The 19,223-nt window shown below is 37.9% G+C and overlaps 1 protein-coding gene across 1 annotated transcript in view; it reads left to right on the forward strand.

Moving 5' to 3' along the window:
* The first annotated feature begins 1,229 nt into the window (after positions 1-1,229).
* Positions 1,230-19,223, forward strand: part of LOC124719849 — a 259,540-nt gene continuing 241,546 nt past the window's right edge. The window contains exon 1 of the mRNA XM_047245034.1: positions 1,230-1,286. The gene's annotated coding sequence lies outside the window, so the exon portion shown is untranslated. The remainder of the gene's footprint in view (positions 1,287-19,223) is intronic.

A 19,223-nucleotide genomic window follows, 5' to 3' on the forward strand; every position in this document is an offset into this window, starting at 1 on the left:
GCCACCATGGTGAAAGTATACTGTGCATGGCGAATTAGTGCCATCCAAAACCGTCATGCAGGCAACTGTGGTGCAAAGATATGTGTGGGTGAATGAATATGCAACTGTTGAGCAACTGACCGGCCAGATGAACCAAGGGGCTACCAACCGTGTCTCCTCAATGACCGTTCAACAAATGTTGATGCATATGGGCCTCTGCAACAATGGTGTGGTTCATGCACGTATTCTGGCTGCTGTCCATCATCGAGAAAGGCAGGAATTTGCATGCCACTGAGTGGCAAAAGATGGCCTTTTCAAATGAATCGTGTTTTATGCTCCATCAGACAGACGGCTTTTGGCATGTATGGCACTGCAACAATTGTTGAAGGGTTCAGGCCGGTGGAAGGGGTTTATGGTGTTGCGAATATTTTTGTGGTCTCCCCTGGGTGATTTCACATTCTGGAAGGCACAGTCGTTCAACACAAGTAAGCATCAATCCTTGGGGACCACATCCACTCATACGTGCAATTTATCTTCCCTTGGCAAGATAGCGTCTACCAGCAGAACAATGGAGTATGTCACACACTTCGTAGTGTAAGTGTGTGGTACCACGAGCACCAGAGGGAGTTCACTGTGCTCATGCTCCCCTGCCTCCCCCTACCCCCTCCCTGCCCCCTCCTCTACCCTAAGGCTGAATTCAAAACCCGGTTGAGAATATGTGGTGACTACTTTGATAGTAAATGTGAGTGTATGCTTTCCCGGCGTATACAGCTGGCGAAGAGTTCTCGGGCTTCCAGCCGGCTGGCGGTGTCTTCAAACAGCGACGTTTCGACGAGTGACATACTCATCATCTTCTGGCGAAGTGTCACTCGTCGAAACGTCGCTGTTTGAAGACACCGCCACCCGGCTGGAAGCCCGAGAACTCTTCGCCAGCTACTTTGATAGTGTTTTTGCCACGAATCTTTGGCCCTCGGCTGTGAAACATAGCACACTTGGCCACGATAGTGGATCTGGAGTGGGTCCACATCCCTGTTGGTACCTTCTCGAACCTCACTGACACTCTCCATGCATGTCCTCACTGTGAAAGATGGCTATTTGGGCTTTTGACAGGTGGTTACAAGTAGTTTTGGACCAAGCAGCTTCCTCAAGTTAATTTTACTATAGATAGAATACTTGGGCAAATTCCTGTGGTTTTGTTCACAACAATTTTCTTTCTTGTTTTGTTCTAGTGGCAGATTGAAGGATTTGTTGAGAAGTACAAGAAAATGAAAGACAGGGCAGCTCTTTTGAAAGGCAGTTTACATAAGGTAAGGTGGCATAAACCATCTTTTTAAACACAAGAACATGATAATGAAAACCTATCACCATTATGCATTACAGTGTGCTATTATACTCCGAAATATACAAGGTACATCCAAAAAGTTCGATGAATGGTCTCAGAATATAAAGAAAATGAGAGTTACAAAGTAATCACCATTAGCTACAACACATTTGTGACACTAATTGTAAAGCTATTGAAAACTGTTCATAAACACTTCTTGTGGAATAGTTTTAAGTAACATGTTCATTCGTTGTTGGATTTATCGCATCATTACAGGAGGTGAGACCGGGTGCTACCAGTACGATCCAGAGACTGAACGACAGACATTTCCCTCACCTCCCTCAGATAGAAATTCATGATAGATTAAGACTTTGCTTTTGAAAAAAGCAATCGACATCCTTTAATCTTGGATTTTGACGGAAGACTCTTTTTGGGAGGTGGGGAAGACAACAAACATTGTGCCACGGACTGTCACTCGGTCTCAGGATCTTATTGGTAGCACCAGGCCTCATCACCTGCTATGCCACAGATATGCAACGGTGTGTGACCACAGTGCTTTGAGCGATTGCACAAGAAAATTTGTTGACAGTTTCCAACAGCTCTACAACTGATGTCAGAAGTGTGTTGTAGCTAACAGTGGTTACTTTGAAGGCCAAGACTTATTTGGTGCACCTCTTCTTGTTTGTCTTTTCTGTACAGATCTTTTTGTTTTCGTATAACTGCTGCAATCTACATCCATTTGGCTCTGCATGCTGTTGTCAAAAATTGTTCTTCCTTTATAATGTTACCCCTGCCCCCTCCCCTCCAACTTCCCTCCATTACAAAATTGAAATGTTTTTCTGGTGACCTCCTCCTCAGTATTCACCAACTGAGAAACCCAAAAGGGAAAGAATTTCTCCTCCAGAATATTATCCCCAAGGGGATGCCATTATAAAGCTGTATAGTATAGGTGGATAATAGTGATGTGTTGTGTTGATTGTAGCAAAATTGGGAGTTGCACATGCTCCTAATTTAGAAAATTAAAAGTATGTGCTCTGAAACACTTGCCATCAGAATAATTCCTAATATGAATGAAATATTTTCATTTACTTGTGGATTTGTGAATGTTTTCTAAGGCAGTTAATGGGCAATGAAAAATGTCTACACCCAAAATGAGATTATTAAAGAGTTACATGTGTCTCGTCACCCGAGAAATCTCCTGTCTTACCCTTTTTAAGAAAGTGGGGACACTGACCACAACCAAACATTCTCTCTCTCCAATCATAACTTTCTCACAATCAAATGTACCTCAACCATAATATAAGAAGAAAATGTGACCCACATTATGATCTGATGAATTTTTCTGTAGTACAGAAGTGTGTGAAATAGAACTAGCACTGAAATCTTTTAACTTGCTTGGAAGTAATAAAGATTCCTAAGAGATAATAACATGTTATTTGAAAGTAAGAAGAAGAAAATTTTGTGTAATAATTGTATTATTGTCTTACTTAATTTTTAAGGCAGAAAAATTTGGAATGTAGTCTGATTTGTTCAAGTTATGTCTTCCTGGTTTTGTTTTTACATGATTAATAATGCATTCTATGTTATATAATTCATAGAAAAGTTCTTTAAATTTGAGAAATCCAATACAATGTTTATGTAATCAGTGAACAGTGTTATATGATTTGTAATAAAGTCTAATTTTATATTTATTTTTGATTGACGTTTATGTAAAACTAAATTAAATTTTTTGAGAGAGTCCACCTCCGGATACACAAAAGAGATATGTGACTGCGCACGAGCGCGCGTGCACCCCGCCCCCCCCCCCCCCTCCCACACACACGCACACACACACACACACACACACACACACACACACACACACACACACACGCACCACAAAAGCAACTATCATCTCCGCATGCTAAGACTGATATGTTTATTTCTGGATCTTCAAACTAATCTCACCACTTCTCTTCACCATCATTGTATTTTCCTGCTCCTGCCTGCACCACACATATAGTCTCACATATTCAGTGGCATAAGTTGCAAGATCCCTTGCCTTTTGATATGCTGAACTGTAAAGTGTCACACAGCATAACAGGAAAGGAGAGACGTACTATATGTTTACAACTATATGTCTACACCATAAAACAAGGAAGGAAAAGAGCAATTCACAAGAATCACAGCCAGTAAAAACATTGCTCCTGATGTGCACATTTTTGTATGACATGATGTGGAGTTGTAAATGGATTTAGTAACTGATCTGCAATTTTATTTGTCCCTCCTACAGCATTTTAAGCTTTTCACAACTGACACTTGCATTTCTACACGCGTGTCAAAGTAGTATTAGTGAATGGAGATAATACAAACAAGAGTTGAGATGCCACAGTTCGAATGTATTAGACTTTTCTGAGGGATGTTCAGTGAGTCACTAAGGAGCTGAAAATTGCATCTCCAGACAGGGATAAGACAAAAACTGAAAGCATATTTGTTTCTCAGTATTAACATGATTTTATGTCTATATGAGAAATAAGTTGTGTATTAAGGTAGTCTTTCTAGCTGCACTAAGATCCATATAATTTTTCCTATTGTTTCCAACTGTCAAACATTTAAGTAAAACAAAAACCACTAACCATTTGGTCTAGTAATAACAGCGTTTCTGTGTTGATGGGCTGGACTAGTGTGATCCTGTTTTACACCCTTTATTACGAAGTACTAGATGCCACTGAGGCCAACCATTCTCGTACCGGCTGTGTGACAGAGTTCACCCATTGGCCCTGCCAGGTGCCAGGAAAGTGACTACTGTTTGGTGGGCGTAACACTGATCGTTTTCTTGAGAGGTGAAGATTTCATTCTTTTTGTCACCTCTTCTAGTTTCAAAACTGTGGTAGACATAACAATTAAAATGTTATTTTAAATGTAAGATGAATATAAGCTAGCTGTCACGTCATTCCTGCTTTCTGTTTATAGTCCCCGTACATTAATACCAACAACTAAAAATGTTGACAGTGAATAGTGAACCTTTACTGCTGCAGGTAAGTGATAAAAAAATTAAAGTTTTTATCAAAATAATTAATGATAATTATATGATAGAATGTTCAGATGTAATACAAACACATATCATGATCTGAAGCAACAACTCATAGCCCAGTTTGTGAACAGTTAACAATATAGATCAACAAAGGCAAAAGTCAGTTGTTCATGTCCTGTCCTTATCATTCTTATGTTACATTTCCACATATTGCTCACTGTGTGTATGCTACTATAAAGAAAAATGCATTTATGACCTTAATGTGCTGAATTGAAAGCAAATACTACAAAGATATTATTGTGATCATGTATTATTTAGAATCTTGAAAAAATCTGATTAGAAAGAAAAGAAACAGAACTGTGTAGCACAAAAAGAATTGCTTGAAGCCATCTACTCACAAATGGCTAGAGACTTTCATTTCCTATTTTTTGATAATGACACAGAAACTAAATTTTGTTTGTGACACAGTTTCCAGTTGCTGTGACAACCATCCGTGGACATTGCTTAGCTGCAACTTTGTATTCTGCATTTGCTCTCTCATTGACAGAAGATCGCACTATTAGTGAACACCAATTCTGTGGAAAGTTGTCCTGTAATGTATGCCAAAATAAATACTATAATTGATTTTGAGTATTTATTCCTTGAAGTCAAATTGATGACCACTCTCAGATCTTTGATAAATGTTTATTACTGGTAAAAATAACCCACAGTCCGAAACGGTAGTGTGACAGTTTTGATGTAAACACAGAGCATTTCATCAGATGAAGAGTGACATATTAACATAACCACAGTATTCCTGGTGCTTACAGTTTGATACATCCAGTTTCCAGGAATGTAACCCATGTACACTGTCTTTCATAATGTTGACACAATTACACAACCCATATGCTGCCTACTGAATGTTTCCAAAAAGTTAAAGATAATGCATGTCACTGCAAAGACTGTAGAAAAAGAAAAGAAAGATGTTAATGAAGATGTTAGGTGGACTGACTTTTGATAATATGAATGCAGATAGGTTAATCATGTGAGAGATTGCCACTGACTGACTACTTTGGATAGGATTGGTCTTATAAAGGGTGGTGTATGGATTTTTGCTGCTTTCGGAATCTTGTAATTATTTGAAAATGACTAGGTTAAGTTTTACTACTTTGGATGGTCACTCAGACCAAAATTGGGTTTATGAAATATGTTGTGGATTATTACATTAGAAAAATGCATGCAACCACTTTATTCATCCATGTTAGGAACACCCCAGCTAAAAGTTTGACAGTCATATTTAAATGTATAATGCCTTATGTTAATTTTATTAAGTTTTTAATTACTTACTTTACATATTAATAAAGGATGCCATTCACTCCACAAAAATAATGTGTATGATAATACACAGGTGAACTTCAGAAGTAAACAGATATTATGACACAAAAGATAATAATGTGCCTGGTTCCAAACTTTAAGTACGTATATATTTTAATTGAATTATTTTCCAGTGAATCAAAATATCTTCTCACAGATAATGGAATGAGTGCTTTCCGGTGAGTGGTGTCACTGCTTCAGATTATTCCGCTCAGCTCATTCTAAATTTCCTATCTCGTATAATAGTGAAGTTTTCAGTTGATAACTTTCAATTAGTACAGCACCATGCACCACAGCATCATCAGCAAACAACCCCAGATTTCTGCCCATCCTGTCCTCTAAATCATTTATCTGTATATAGAGAACAACAGTGATCTTATCACATGTACCTGGAGCACTCCTGATGATACCATTGTCCCTGATACTGGGTTCTATTACTTAAGAAGTCTTCGAGCGATTCCCATATCTGTCAACTTATTCCATATGCTTGCACCTTCATTCAGAGCCTGCAGTGGGGCACCGTGTCAAATGTGTTCTAGAAATCTATGGACTCTGCCTGTTGCCCTTCATATGTAGTTCACAGTATATCATGTGAGAAAAGGTTGATCTGAGTTTCACACGAGCAATGCTCTCTCAATCTGATTTGTGGACATTATCTTCTCAGTTTCAAGAAAATTTATTATATTCAGACTGGGAATATGTTCAAGGATTCTGCAGCAAACTGAAGTTACTGATATTCGTCTGTAATTTTGCAGGCGTGTTCCTTTACCCTTCTGCCACTTGGGACTTTGTGCTGGACGAGAGATTCGCAATAAATGCAAGCTAAATAAGGGATAATGCTGTGGAGTATTCTTTGTAAAACCAAATTGGGGGTACATCCGGACCTAGTGCCTTATTTACTTTTAAATCTTTCAGTTATTTCTCTGTGCCAGGAGCCTGTCCGATGGTCATATGACTGTATATTTGTATGATTTTGCTGCGTGAATGATTTCTTGGATATGAAATTTAAAACTTCAGCTTTCATTTTGCTGTCTTCAACTGCCACACCTGACTGTTCAACAAGGGACTGAGCAGAAGCCTAAGACGCACTTAGGGATTTTACATACGACCAGAATTTTCTCAGGTTCTCTGTAAGATCTTTTGCTAAGGTATCACGGTGGTAGTTGTTGTATGCTTTGCGCATAGATCTTTTCGCAAACATACGAATCTCTATTAACCTTTTGTTGTTGTCATTTTTGCGGTCTCTTTCGAACTGAGGGTGCAATAACCTCTGCTTCCACAGCATCTTCCAAATTTCATTATTAAACCATGGAGAGGCTTTTCCATCCTTTATCCACTTACAAGGTGCATAACTCTCCAGACCATGATTTACAATCTGTTTAAACTTTACCTGTAACTCCTCTACTTGCATCTTACTGGAACTAAGTGACGTTAATTCACTGGCAAAGTGAGATGCTAACAACTGCTTATCTACTCTTATCTACAAGAAACACTCTCCTAGCCTTCTTACTTGATGTAATATCTTTCATAACTATGGTTAATTGCTAGTTATGATTGCTAATCCCCATTTCGATACTGATATTGTCAGTAAGATCTGGCATGTTTGTAGCTACAAGATCTAAGATATTTCCATTGCGTATGGGTTGCCAAGCTAACTGCTCAAAAGAGTTTTCAGAGAATGTTTTCAAAATTATTTTGGCCATCTGTCTGTCAGTATCCTCAGCAATGAATCCATAGATATACCAGTCTATACTCAATAGGTGAAAGTCACCTCCAACTAGTATTGCATGGTCTGGGAATTTATGCGCAACTGACTGTGGTCTTTCTTTGAAGTTTTAAGAACTGTCACAGTGGAATCGGGTCACCACTAAAAACATCCGTCTGTTACACGGGACCAGATAACTTCACTGTCGCATTCCACTTCAACCTCAATAGAGGTAATATTTTTGTCAGCTGCAGTGAACACTCCCCCTGCCTTGGAGTCTAATCTGTCTTTATGACATATGTTCCCTGACTTTCTAAATCTCTCAGATCTTTCCACTTTAGGTTGCAGTGAGCTGTTGGTCTCAAGAATACTTTGAGCATGAGAGCTTTCCTGTTGGGCAGGAAATTCAAGAAATTTTGTTATGAATTCTTTGACGGTTTACTGATAAAATTTTGACAGTCGAAGTTTCTTTAGACCTAAGGTGGTCTGACATCCTTTGCTGCGTATTGACTGGGGAGTGTTCTTCAGAGTACTTCAAACTACTGTCTAGTCAAAAAAAACCTCATGTGCACTTCATAAGCACTCTGCTACCTGAGTAGCTGCTTCCTTCATGTAGACCACCCCCTGACCTGACAAAGGAAGTCTTACAAATCCCCACCAGATAATGCAAGTCTAGAAATCTGCAGTCAAGACAATCACAGAATCAACGAAGCCTTTGGTTGAGACCCTCCACTCGGCTCCAAACCAAAGGACCCAATCACCCCTGGGAACAATGCTGCAAATTGCGAGCTCTGCCGGCACCCCACACCAAGGCTAGCAGTCTTCACCACCACCACTTCTTCCTCCTCCTCCTCCTCTCCCTCCTCCTCCCCCTCCTTCCCCCCCCCCTCCTTCCCCCCCTCCCCCCCCCCCCCCGTTCACCTGTATGAACTGAGTATGGCGACAGAAATCATTGGTACCAATGTGAGCCACAACTTGCAGACTACTGCACCCTGCATGCTCGATAGCTGCAGGCAGAGCTGCCTCCACATCTTGGATGAGGCTCACCGAGACACTACCGAATGCACATTTCTTTCCAGCCCTGAACAGTGTCTGTCTAAGGGGCTCCACAACACACCTAATTTTGGAGTTCCCAATAACTAGTAAACCCCTCCTCCTGTGGGCCTGCCCATATCCTACTGAAGCAGCAGCCACATATTTACTTAAAGGGCGAATGGGTGAGGGCAAACGACCGGTCTCCTCATTGGCTCTCTGCCTTGATTGATGCAAATGCATTACCTCCCTATACTCACCCTGTGGTGAGGGCGAATCCACCGCATCATGTACACTATGAGGTGCCTGGTTAGCAGAGCCCATGGGCAGAACAAGTGACACCTGAGGTGTCCCATACAACACGCCAGATTCTCCACTACCACTGTACCCTAAGGCAGCAGTCTGAAGCTGACCGATTGTAGCCAGAAGCACCTCAAGCTGTTCGCGGACCACAGCCAACTCCTCGTGCATCCACATACAGGATGCACACACCCTAATCATCCTAGTAAGACCAACTGAGAAGCAAACTATAAAGCAGATAGAATCCCAGGTACACAACTTGTTACCCTCCTGATGTGTCACAAATGGGTTTTGATGCATTAATTAGCTAGCTGTTCAGTGAGCAATTCTGCACTACAGGCTGAAGGATTTTTTTTCTTACGAATATGTGAAATTAAACCTTTTAAATAGAGCAGCATATGCTAAATTTAGTAAATGTACTACAAGGAAAAGAAGGAAATTCATGAAGACTTAACTTATTGCTCTGTACGATGACTGGTATGTTGTTGTATTAATAATAAATGAAAAAAGGGAATGACATGACAACTGGCTTTTATTAATCTTATATTGAAATTAAGATTTTAATTGTTAAAAATCAGATAGTGTTGAAACTAGTGAGGGCAAAAATAAGAATGAAACCTTCACTTTCAAGGAAATGTCAGTGTTCTGCCACAGCAACAGTTGTGACCTTCATAGCACCCAACAGACCTGGTGGGCAGAGACTGGTATGCAACCAGTCCAAAAATTATTGGCGTCAGTGGCCTCCAGTGAATTAAAATGCTCTGGGAAAAATAAAACTTCAAATCAGTTACTAAATGAATTTGTGAATTCCACATTATGTCACACATAAATACATCCATACTGAGGAATATTTTTACTGCCATGATGCTTGTAGATGACTATTTTCATTCTTTGTTTTATGGTAGAAGAAAATGAACCTTTCTGTTAAGCCACTGATTTTAATTGAAATTAGTCTTATGTTAACTCCTAATTCAGGTCAGTTGGTATCTCACTTTTTGTTTGCTATAGGGTACAGTATGGACCCGTGTGAATTGGTAGTACATTGGCAGCACTGTCTCTTCTTACCTTTTCAGCTGTGTGACAGGCTTTACAGTGCATCATAACAAAAAGGCAAGATACTGACCATGCCCAACCCATTTACAACTGCTGCCTGCTTCACTCATACCTACATACCAACATGCATTTCACACTGTTATTGTATTATTATTTATTTCTATTCCTGTCTTCATTTTAATCTCATCCAGTTTTCTTATTGGTCTTATTTACATCTTGATGTCTTATTACTGTGCTTCATGTAGCTTTATCCTTCCTTCGCTATACTTAATCTGGTTTTGTCTTTTTCCAGTTTTCAGAATATTCCCATATGTTTTAATGCTCTGTTACTATTTTTTTTTCTCCACAATCGATTTTAGTTCCTTCCATCTGTGTAAATACAGAAAAGTTTCCCTACCCCTATACCGAACCCACTCCCACATAACTTGTTACTGTGTTGCTGCTTAGTTTGTGGAATTGGTCCCAAACAGCTTTCCACAGTGATTCTATGTTATAATTCTGTCATTCCACAGCCCTCACCAACTCAGCCCTACACAATATATAACTGAGTCCTAAACATTTTGCCACTACCTCATCACTGCCTGTAAAATATTTCCACTCTGCTGTACCAATTACCACATCACATTGCCAAATTTGAAACCCACGTACTGCAGGAACAAGAGCAGCATGTACAGTGCCACCTTAAAAACTGTAAAGTCTATTCACTTTGTACACTTATATTGGACTACCACAACCCAGCACCACTACAAAAACCTCTGTCAAACCTCCTTTACATCAGTTAATAGATGCCTGACCCCATCTTGCAGAACTACATATGCTACAATCTCACAAGCTCCCACCCACCATCCTACCGAACCCAGCACCTAAACAGTCCTGTAACATAGTAGTGAACCTCTCCTCCAAAAGCCTCATTTCAAAGGGGCTTATCTTTTGCCACATTCACAAATTCAGTCATTCTGAGCTTGTTAAAGACCTGCTCTCCTTCCTAAAGTGGAAACACTTTTTTGTTACCAACTCAAAACTAGTACTGAACCCAGCCTTACTTGGTATACTCTTCCATCTAACTGTGATCCTACAATACATCCCTCCCCTCCACCTTCACTCCCCCCACCCCACTTCCTGGATCATCCTGTAACCTCAATTCTTGTCTCACCATCATTCCTCCGAATTCACGTACGCAGAGAGAAGCACAGTCTGGTGCTTAAAAACTGATTTCCACCTTAAAATCACTTCTAATGGAATACATTTCTGAATAAATAAAGAATATTGTTTGTGACTGCAGCGCACTTTCTGCTCCACCTGTACAGTCCTTGTTAGGGTGTGGAGTACATGGACAGTTTGAAAATTGGCTCATTCCACTCATTCCATTTCAAGTGTAACGGGAGTCTCTGCTGGACCATTTGTGGATGTAATGAAATTTTATCAGAAGGTTCCACAATGTCTTGAAAGAATATGTACTAATATTCAGCTCCAGATCTCCTTTGGTTCATTTCTACAGCCTCTCGTGAATAGGGTTCCCAAGTTTGCACCACCTACACACGTGCCAAAGTGTGAACTTTGGATAACTTTTGTGAAAGGTACTTTCAGTTTACAAGTCCTTGCTTATGTGCACTTAAACAACTTTTTGTGCTGAATTAGAAGATATTATCGTTGACATTTTTAAATGCAAACTGTAAGAGCCGTAAGACTACAAAAATGACAGAAAATTCATTGTGTGACTTTGAGAGCCCATCTTTAACCAGTCACAATTCACAATTTAATCAACAGATTTGGCCGACAACTGTGCTGTCTTCTTGTGCTTTTTGTTTGATAGCCTTGGGCCTTTTCTGTCAAATTATATGCTCCTACCAATTTGGTGTAAATGTTTTGGGTGTCAAATTTGTGTAGTTTTTGGAGTCCGTATCTCAACTGTATGTTCTTTAATCTTTATAATCTTTCTGTATCTAAAAAGAGAAGCCTTTCAACTTCAGAGGCACTGTAGTTTAATTTTTGACTCTTGCCTGCTTATGACTGAAAAAAAAAAATTGCTCACAGTTATTACTTTTCGTACACATTTTTATGCTCAAACGTGATATTAATGAATAAACAGAAAGAAAAATCAGTGAAACCTTTTTTCTGTCCATAAAAATACTAGTGTAGTTATGTACGAATCAACTTCAAGCAATAAACAGCAATAAAACAAATGAAAATTCAGAATGTTAGAACTCTAAACACAGCTGGAATAATTCTTTTTCACATCAGAATGAATAAATTGCTATTACTGTCTTGTTCATATTCTGAGTAAATATATTGGATTCCTGATGTTTTGGTGTTTTTATGACTTTTAGACATGTATTGTTCCGGAATTGGTCTTCTCAAAATTTTGTGAACTCAGGCCAAAGTAGTGCTGCTGGTACCAGAGTTGTTGTAATTTAACCTTACCCAAAATGATTGCGTTTTTAAACCCATTGTAAAAAAATCAATAAAACCCAACCATATCTAATATGAAAATTCAATTAACATATAAAATGTTACATAGTTACCCTTACGCGAACTAAAGAGCGCCATCATATTTACTGAAGGCAAATATGTAGTGTCACAAGAATTTATTTTATTAATATTGTGTTTTAACTTTTCTTGCAATTTAAGAAATGCAACTAAAATAACATTTACACTCCCAGCAAAAAGAAACTAACTTGATGTAGAATTGTCATGAGAGTAAAGTACTATTAACTACTTTTTGGAAGCATGCAGAAATTTGTAGATCTTCACTAATTTCTCAGTTCTTTTGTCTCCTAAATTTTTTATTAATTTTGCCCAAATGAACTGGCAGATGGACAAGATTCTTTCAGGTGCATTGCTGGCAGGGCATGAAAAGAGGCACTAATAAAATAGTTGTAAGAATGGGTTATTGTTTTCAATAGAGTAATAATAGGAATTTATATTGAATTGTTTAATCATCAATCTGAAAAGAAAGCAATAAAATCAAATTTCAACTACTTTTCTTTCATTTTTTAAACCCATTTTTATTTTCTCCCTAATCCTGGCTGGTACACTCAGTTCATGTATGTGTAATACATCAAAATGGCCAACTGGTGTTGGCTGCGGCAGCTATCAAGGATGGTAACTATGAGGAATTAATCAAAAAAACTGTGTGCCATTTGGAATCAAAGAATGCATGCTGCAATATTGTGAACCATGTCCTGTATAACCTGACCTAGAATCTTATTCAGTTCATGTTTTTAAAAAAATATGACCCAGAAGAAATTATACAGTACAAACAGGGGTTTATACTAATAAGAATGTTGTAGAGATGCATCAATCAACTGTAGAAGAGTTAATAGAGAAACTGGTTCTTTAAAAAAGAAAATAAATACAAAAAAGTCATGGTCTGACAAGCTACCATTCTCTCTCTCTCTCTCTCTCTCTCTCTCTCTCTCTCTCTCTACCGCTCCCCCTGCTGTCCCCCTCCCCCCCCCCCCCCCTCTCCCAAATTGACATCTGGGTATACCGTGTATGCTTCATATCACTGCCTTTTCATTTTTGCTGAGTGCTGGAAACTCTACAGCAGGCTGCTTCTGTGCACCCTACTAAATGAGAGAAATTTCTTCTTTTGTAAACGACAAACATTGTAATGCTTTTTACACACAAGAAAGACTTCAAATAATTCTGTCTGCTCGATAAGCACATTTTGACAACATTTGCAATGAGCAGAGTTACAGATTAGAACACACCCTACTATCATTTTTCTTTTGCTCCATGACTTTTTTAAGCACTGTCAAGAATGTCTTCTTCCAAGGAGCCTGTCACAACTCTGAGGTGGGAATCTGCTGCACAGGGAAAACATAAAGTACAGCAAGTGGCCTAATGATCTTCATACCAATTAGTAATCTATTTGAGACCAGTAAATGCTACTTGAGCTACTGTTTGTACGAAATCTGAAGATACTTGCAATATCTGTAGGGTATATAAGAATCCCAGAATGTGGCAAGCAGTTGTTCGTCCAGCCTAGTACTTCGTTTTTATGTAATATTCTTCTTTACAGTGTCGATATTGTAGAGGCTCCTTTTCCGTTCAAGAGGGTCTTGATTATTATTGGTGCAATCTCTTCCTTGCATAGTTTGTTAATCTGTCCCCAATATTCTGAGTTCCACTTTTCTTGTCACCTGGTATTTTTAAATAACAGATAAATAAATAAGTAGTGTGGCTATAATTAATACCAGTGTAAATAAAATGCTTGTATACTCTTATTAACTAAATAATACTACACCAGGCCATGTGAGAGACATTGTGTCAGTAGTGTTTTATGATGCCCTAAAGATGAAATACTAGCAACACCTCCTAGGTTGAGAGTGTAAATAAATCTTAAATCTTCTCCATCTAAATTAAATTCTTCTGATAGTTCTGGTGAAAGGCGATTGCTTTCATAAAATTTCCATTTACTTAATTTATCTCTGGTTTTATTAAGTCCATCCCAGAGCTTACCTAGTTCCTCTTCTGTTTTTCCTAAATCAACTGTGAACCATAGTGTACTGACTGATAAATCTGTTATTTCTTGTACCTTTTGAGTAATTAATTCACTTACTCATGCCTCCAAAGTTCGGAAAGTGGAGCTGGTAAAGCTATGTCCAAATTTTTACCCTGCTCTAACACATGTAACCACATATGCGTGTCTTAAGAATTGTTCTTTTACTTTTGTAAACATTTGTTTAGTTAATTCTTTCATATATGTTTTACATTCTGACCTACCTCCTTTAATTGTTCAAAACCAACATTTCTTACAAGATCACATAGTTCGTTTATCTTAGTACTTAACTACTCTTGTAAAGTGGGTAAAATGTTAGCAAGTTAGTTATTTTTGTATTTATCTCCTTTTTTTTTCCTCTTCGTGAGATTTCTGAATATGCTGTAGGAGGCTACCATTTGTGATATTTGTGATATCTACTTTTGCACTTAAATCCTCAGTCGTCTTCCACCATTTGTTGCCTAAAATTTATTAATGTAAAAACGCTAATGAGTTGTCTGTTGACTCAGTATTCTAAGCCCAATAACACTCAACTTTTTGGCCAGCCACTGACTTCAAATTTCTCACAACACATAGTACCACTTGAAGGCACGTTATTTTGATTCAAATACAGCTCACTTACGACTTTCAGTGGCTCTAGGCATGGCGAACTGCCAGTGCGAAGTGGGAGTGTCATGGTGGGAAGGCTACAATAGAAATTGCTGTAGCAGTGGCCAACTCTGGTGTTTGATATGCCACCAATGTAACTGCAGTTAACTGGCGTGTGATGACAAGGAACTGAAGACTAGAAAACAGCCACCGGCTCGAATTCTCGATCTTCTGGATTGTAGACATGTATTTTATTCTGTGTTGTAATTATTGTTGAGTAACTTAATATTCTTGTATTGACAACTAAATTCCTTCTGTTCTTTCTGTATCACTGAGAAGTCTATAAAGTTTTCTCATCAACAGCTCAATTCTTCATAAACTTTTCTTGAATAAAGTATTATTAATGATTGCTGCATTGAGTAACCTTCACAGTTGACCACATTTTCATGGACAGTGTCCTTTTCTACTGGAACTCATTATGACAAAAATACTAATTTCTTTCAAGTATCTTAACAAATTTTTGCAGATTCGCCATTCTGTGAGGCATTCAGCACAAATGCAATTTTTCCTGGTTACTTACATGACAATTTTCTCTGATGAGGGCAGTACATTAGCTACTGTTGTCAAAACACCTTTTGCTCATTACCTGCATAAACTGCCCCCCCCCCCCCATCTCCCCCCCATCTCACCACCCATCTCCAAATCAGTGTCCAGCTGTACCCTGTATGCCTTGTATTACTGACTGTGTCTCCTTTTTGGCATGCTGCTGAGTGCTGAAGACTCAACAACAGACTACTACTGTGCACACTACTACATGAGAGAATTTTCTTCTTCTGTAAACCACATATATTATTATAGCTTTTTACACACAGGAAAGATATCAAGCTGTTCTGTTTGCTTGGCTAGTATGTTTCAACATCATTTGCAACAAACCACGTTACAGTCCATAGCATTTCTTGGTTCTGTGTATGTCTGATGCATTATCACATGTGTCTTCATCCTAGGAGCCTGGCACATATCTGAAGCAGGGATCTGCTGCACAGAGAAAACATTGAGAACAGCAAGTGTGGCCAAATGGAAGCCACTTCCAGTGTTGCTCTGTCCAGTAGCAACATAGTCTACCTCACCATTCAGTCAATATACACATGCAGAAAAACCCAGTGGTCAACATGAATGTCCCACTATCCAAACTACTTTAAATAAATGTGCTCCAGTAGTTGATGGTCATCATTCATCAGTCCTACATACCCTGTACAATACATTACTTTAACAAAGTGATAGATTACACTGTAGTCTTGATCTATTTAAATTCAAGGAAAACATTTCAAGCATCATCTTGTCTTACATTACAGAGAAAGAAATTAAAGAAATTGAATTTGATCAAGAAAGGTTTGTTGAAGTCCACAGAGTTGCTAGGATAAGAGAAAATCAACAGTTCAAGCCCATTGTTGTAAACAATATTAGGGGAAACAGATGTTAGAATGATTTTGTAGTATTCAAAGTCAAAGTGTTTAAAGTCAGTGAAGAAATTCCAGCACTCATCAGCTTTTTGCATCCCAGTGGCTACGTCCATTCCTTCCATTGTCCATCTACTTAAGGTACTTAATGGATTCCGGATCATCACATATTTAAAATCAAAAGCACCATCAATAGCATCAGGAAGGCAATATACTTGTTCAGAATCTAAATGAGACGGCATTTGCAATTTATTTAGTCTGAAGTGCAAAGACATTATTCCAGTCATACAGTGTGTTTAAAGTTCTGTCTCTCTCTGGATTTTCATTTGTTTTATTGCTGCTTATTGCTTGAAGTTGATTGTACATAACTACACTTGTATTTTTGTGGCTTAAAAGCTGTTTTCTCTCATTTTACTTTCTATTTACTCATTAATTAATGCTGCATTTGAGCATATACACTCTTTATGAAAACCTACAACTTTGAACAAGGTTTTACAGCTGTAAGCAGACAAGGGTCCGCTGCTGAAGCTGAAAGACTGCTGAACAAGTCCAGAAAAACAGGGACACTTCATTGAAAATATATTTATTGAAATACAAGTTTCAAAACTGGGCAAATTAAAGCTGAAAGTACATATTTTATACTGTAATTAGCCCTTTACAAAACATTCATTGTAGAACACACAAATTTGACCATCCGTTATTTCCTTTTCTCTGCTGAACAAAACACTAGAACAGTGTATTATTGCAACCCCGTTTGTAGTCCAGTGGGCCATTCTTGAGAGCACAAGACAGATTCTTAAAAACCAAGTCAAAAAGAAGTATATTTCTGCATTACAAGTTCATTTGATATGAGTTTTGTTTCAAAATTAATTAATTTTAATTTCAATATGAATTGTCCCACCCGTAACACCGAACATCATTAATTTGTACAAGAGAACACTGTGTAAGCAAGCTAGTTTGCATGTAGGATTCAGCTGGTAAAATTAAAGTATGTTAAGAATAACATTTGCATTTTATGGGTGGGACTTTACGCACTGTATTCTCTCCAATGTTTGAAGCTTTGTCAGAAAATGGGTTAAGAAGAATATTGTTTTAGAATGAAGGTACATGTTTTGGGCACTTATTTTGCCAAATAAAATAATAATAGATATTTTTAACTAAATTTCAAATTACAATACATAGCAGTAATGGCATCAAAGACTAGAGTCCAAAAGTTCAGAGAAAAGTTGAAGAACAATGAGGACGCATGTCAGCTACATCTAGCAAACAAAAAGAAGCGTGATAAGAAAAGAAACCAAATGATAAGAAAAACAGTGAATGACAATCTAGCACTTCATAAATTAAAGAAAGCAAAAGAGAGAACAAAAACAAAGCTTTAGAATGAGGAAGAAAGAACAGTCCGGTAACTCATTAGTTCAACCGTACAAGCCAGCAAGTTCACTAGGAAAGGCAGTCAGTGGACAAAGAAGCATTGCCTAAGAGCCCCAATAAAAGAAGTGCTGTGGTGAAGAAGCTGTTATCACAGTAACCAGAAACTGAAGGTGCTTCTTCTTCTTCCAGAATGGAAATACCACTGCATGGGCGTAAAATTTATACTAAAGGACTTATTTCAAAAGTCCAAACTTTTTTCTCAAGAAATCTTTCAGGAAAGAGAGATTGTTTGGTTCATAGAGATATAATTACCAAAAAAAGTATAAGGTGCAGCAATGAATAATGTTGACAACAGTAATGGAAGCATATGAACTTTTTAAATCTGAATTTCCACATTTAACAGCTGTGGTGAAAAAACATAAGTTTTGTATCCTATACCCACTAATGTTTTACTGACATCTAAAATGCCACATAATATCTGTACCTGAAGGTACCATGCAAATATGGAGTTTCTTGTTAAATGTTTAAGTGATGAATTTCCAAATTTCCCAAATACTATCAAAGCATTGGTTTGTAGTACAGGCAAAGAAAAGAGAGTGGCACAAAATTCTATTAATTGTAAGTTAAAGCCAGTGATCCCAGGCTAATTAATCTTATAGATTACAGTGACATGTATGAGGAAGTATGTTGGAAGCAATAGAAAGAACGAGAGGTGTGTCTTTTGGTTGTTAGTGAAAGTGGTAGCGTACGAGATGTACTGCAGGAAGAGTTTCAGTGTACAAACTACAGGGAACCTTGCTCATTATGCCAGACACTGCATGAAGTCAACTAGAATGATTTATGTTCCCAAGGAAAGAATTGCAGAAAATGTTGAAATGCATTAGTTTTATTTATTATTTTGCAGACAATTTAGTATGTATATCTGAAAACTGTATTTGTTAGAATTAAAAGAGTTATTTTATTGCTTAAAACAGTAACGTGACTTCAAAAACTTAAGATTCCTAAATGTAAAACACAAAAATGCTAGTACAAACTAGGACAAATGTCCAACCTGAAATGTTGGAATTGTTCTGCACTTTGCAGGGACAGCAAGACAAAAAAGATCAAAGAAAGCTGAGATATAGACCTCCATAATTATCCAAAATTTGGCACCCAAAATATTTTCATTAAACTGTCAAGTGCATATATTTTCTTTGAGAGGAACTGAGGCTATTGCAGAAAGGCACAAGAAGACAGCATGGTTGTGCATAATATTACCAATTCTTGGCTGAATCCGCCCATTAAATTTTGAATTACGGCTGATTAAAGTGGGACTCTCATAGATGCAAAGTGAATTTTCTACTATTTTTGAAGTTTTACAGCTGTCAACATATGTACAGAGTCTGCCAGAAAAATCTATACACTCTTTTGTCAGGCTCTATCATGACATCAATATTGTTGTTCCATTTGAGTTATGAGTGTGTTGTAGTATATTCTTTGGCTCAACAGATGTTAGCACATTCATCTCAGTATTGATAAAACACACATGACATTTGAGCAATGAAGAT

The sequence above is a fragment of the Schistocerca piceifrons genome, chromosome 11 (assembly GCF_021461385.2).
Source record: "Schistocerca piceifrons isolate TAMUIC-IGC-003096 chromosome 11, iqSchPice1.1, whole genome shotgun sequence".
Taxonomy (NCBI): Eukaryota; Metazoa; Arthropoda; class Insecta; order Orthoptera; family Acrididae; genus Schistocerca; species Schistocerca piceifrons.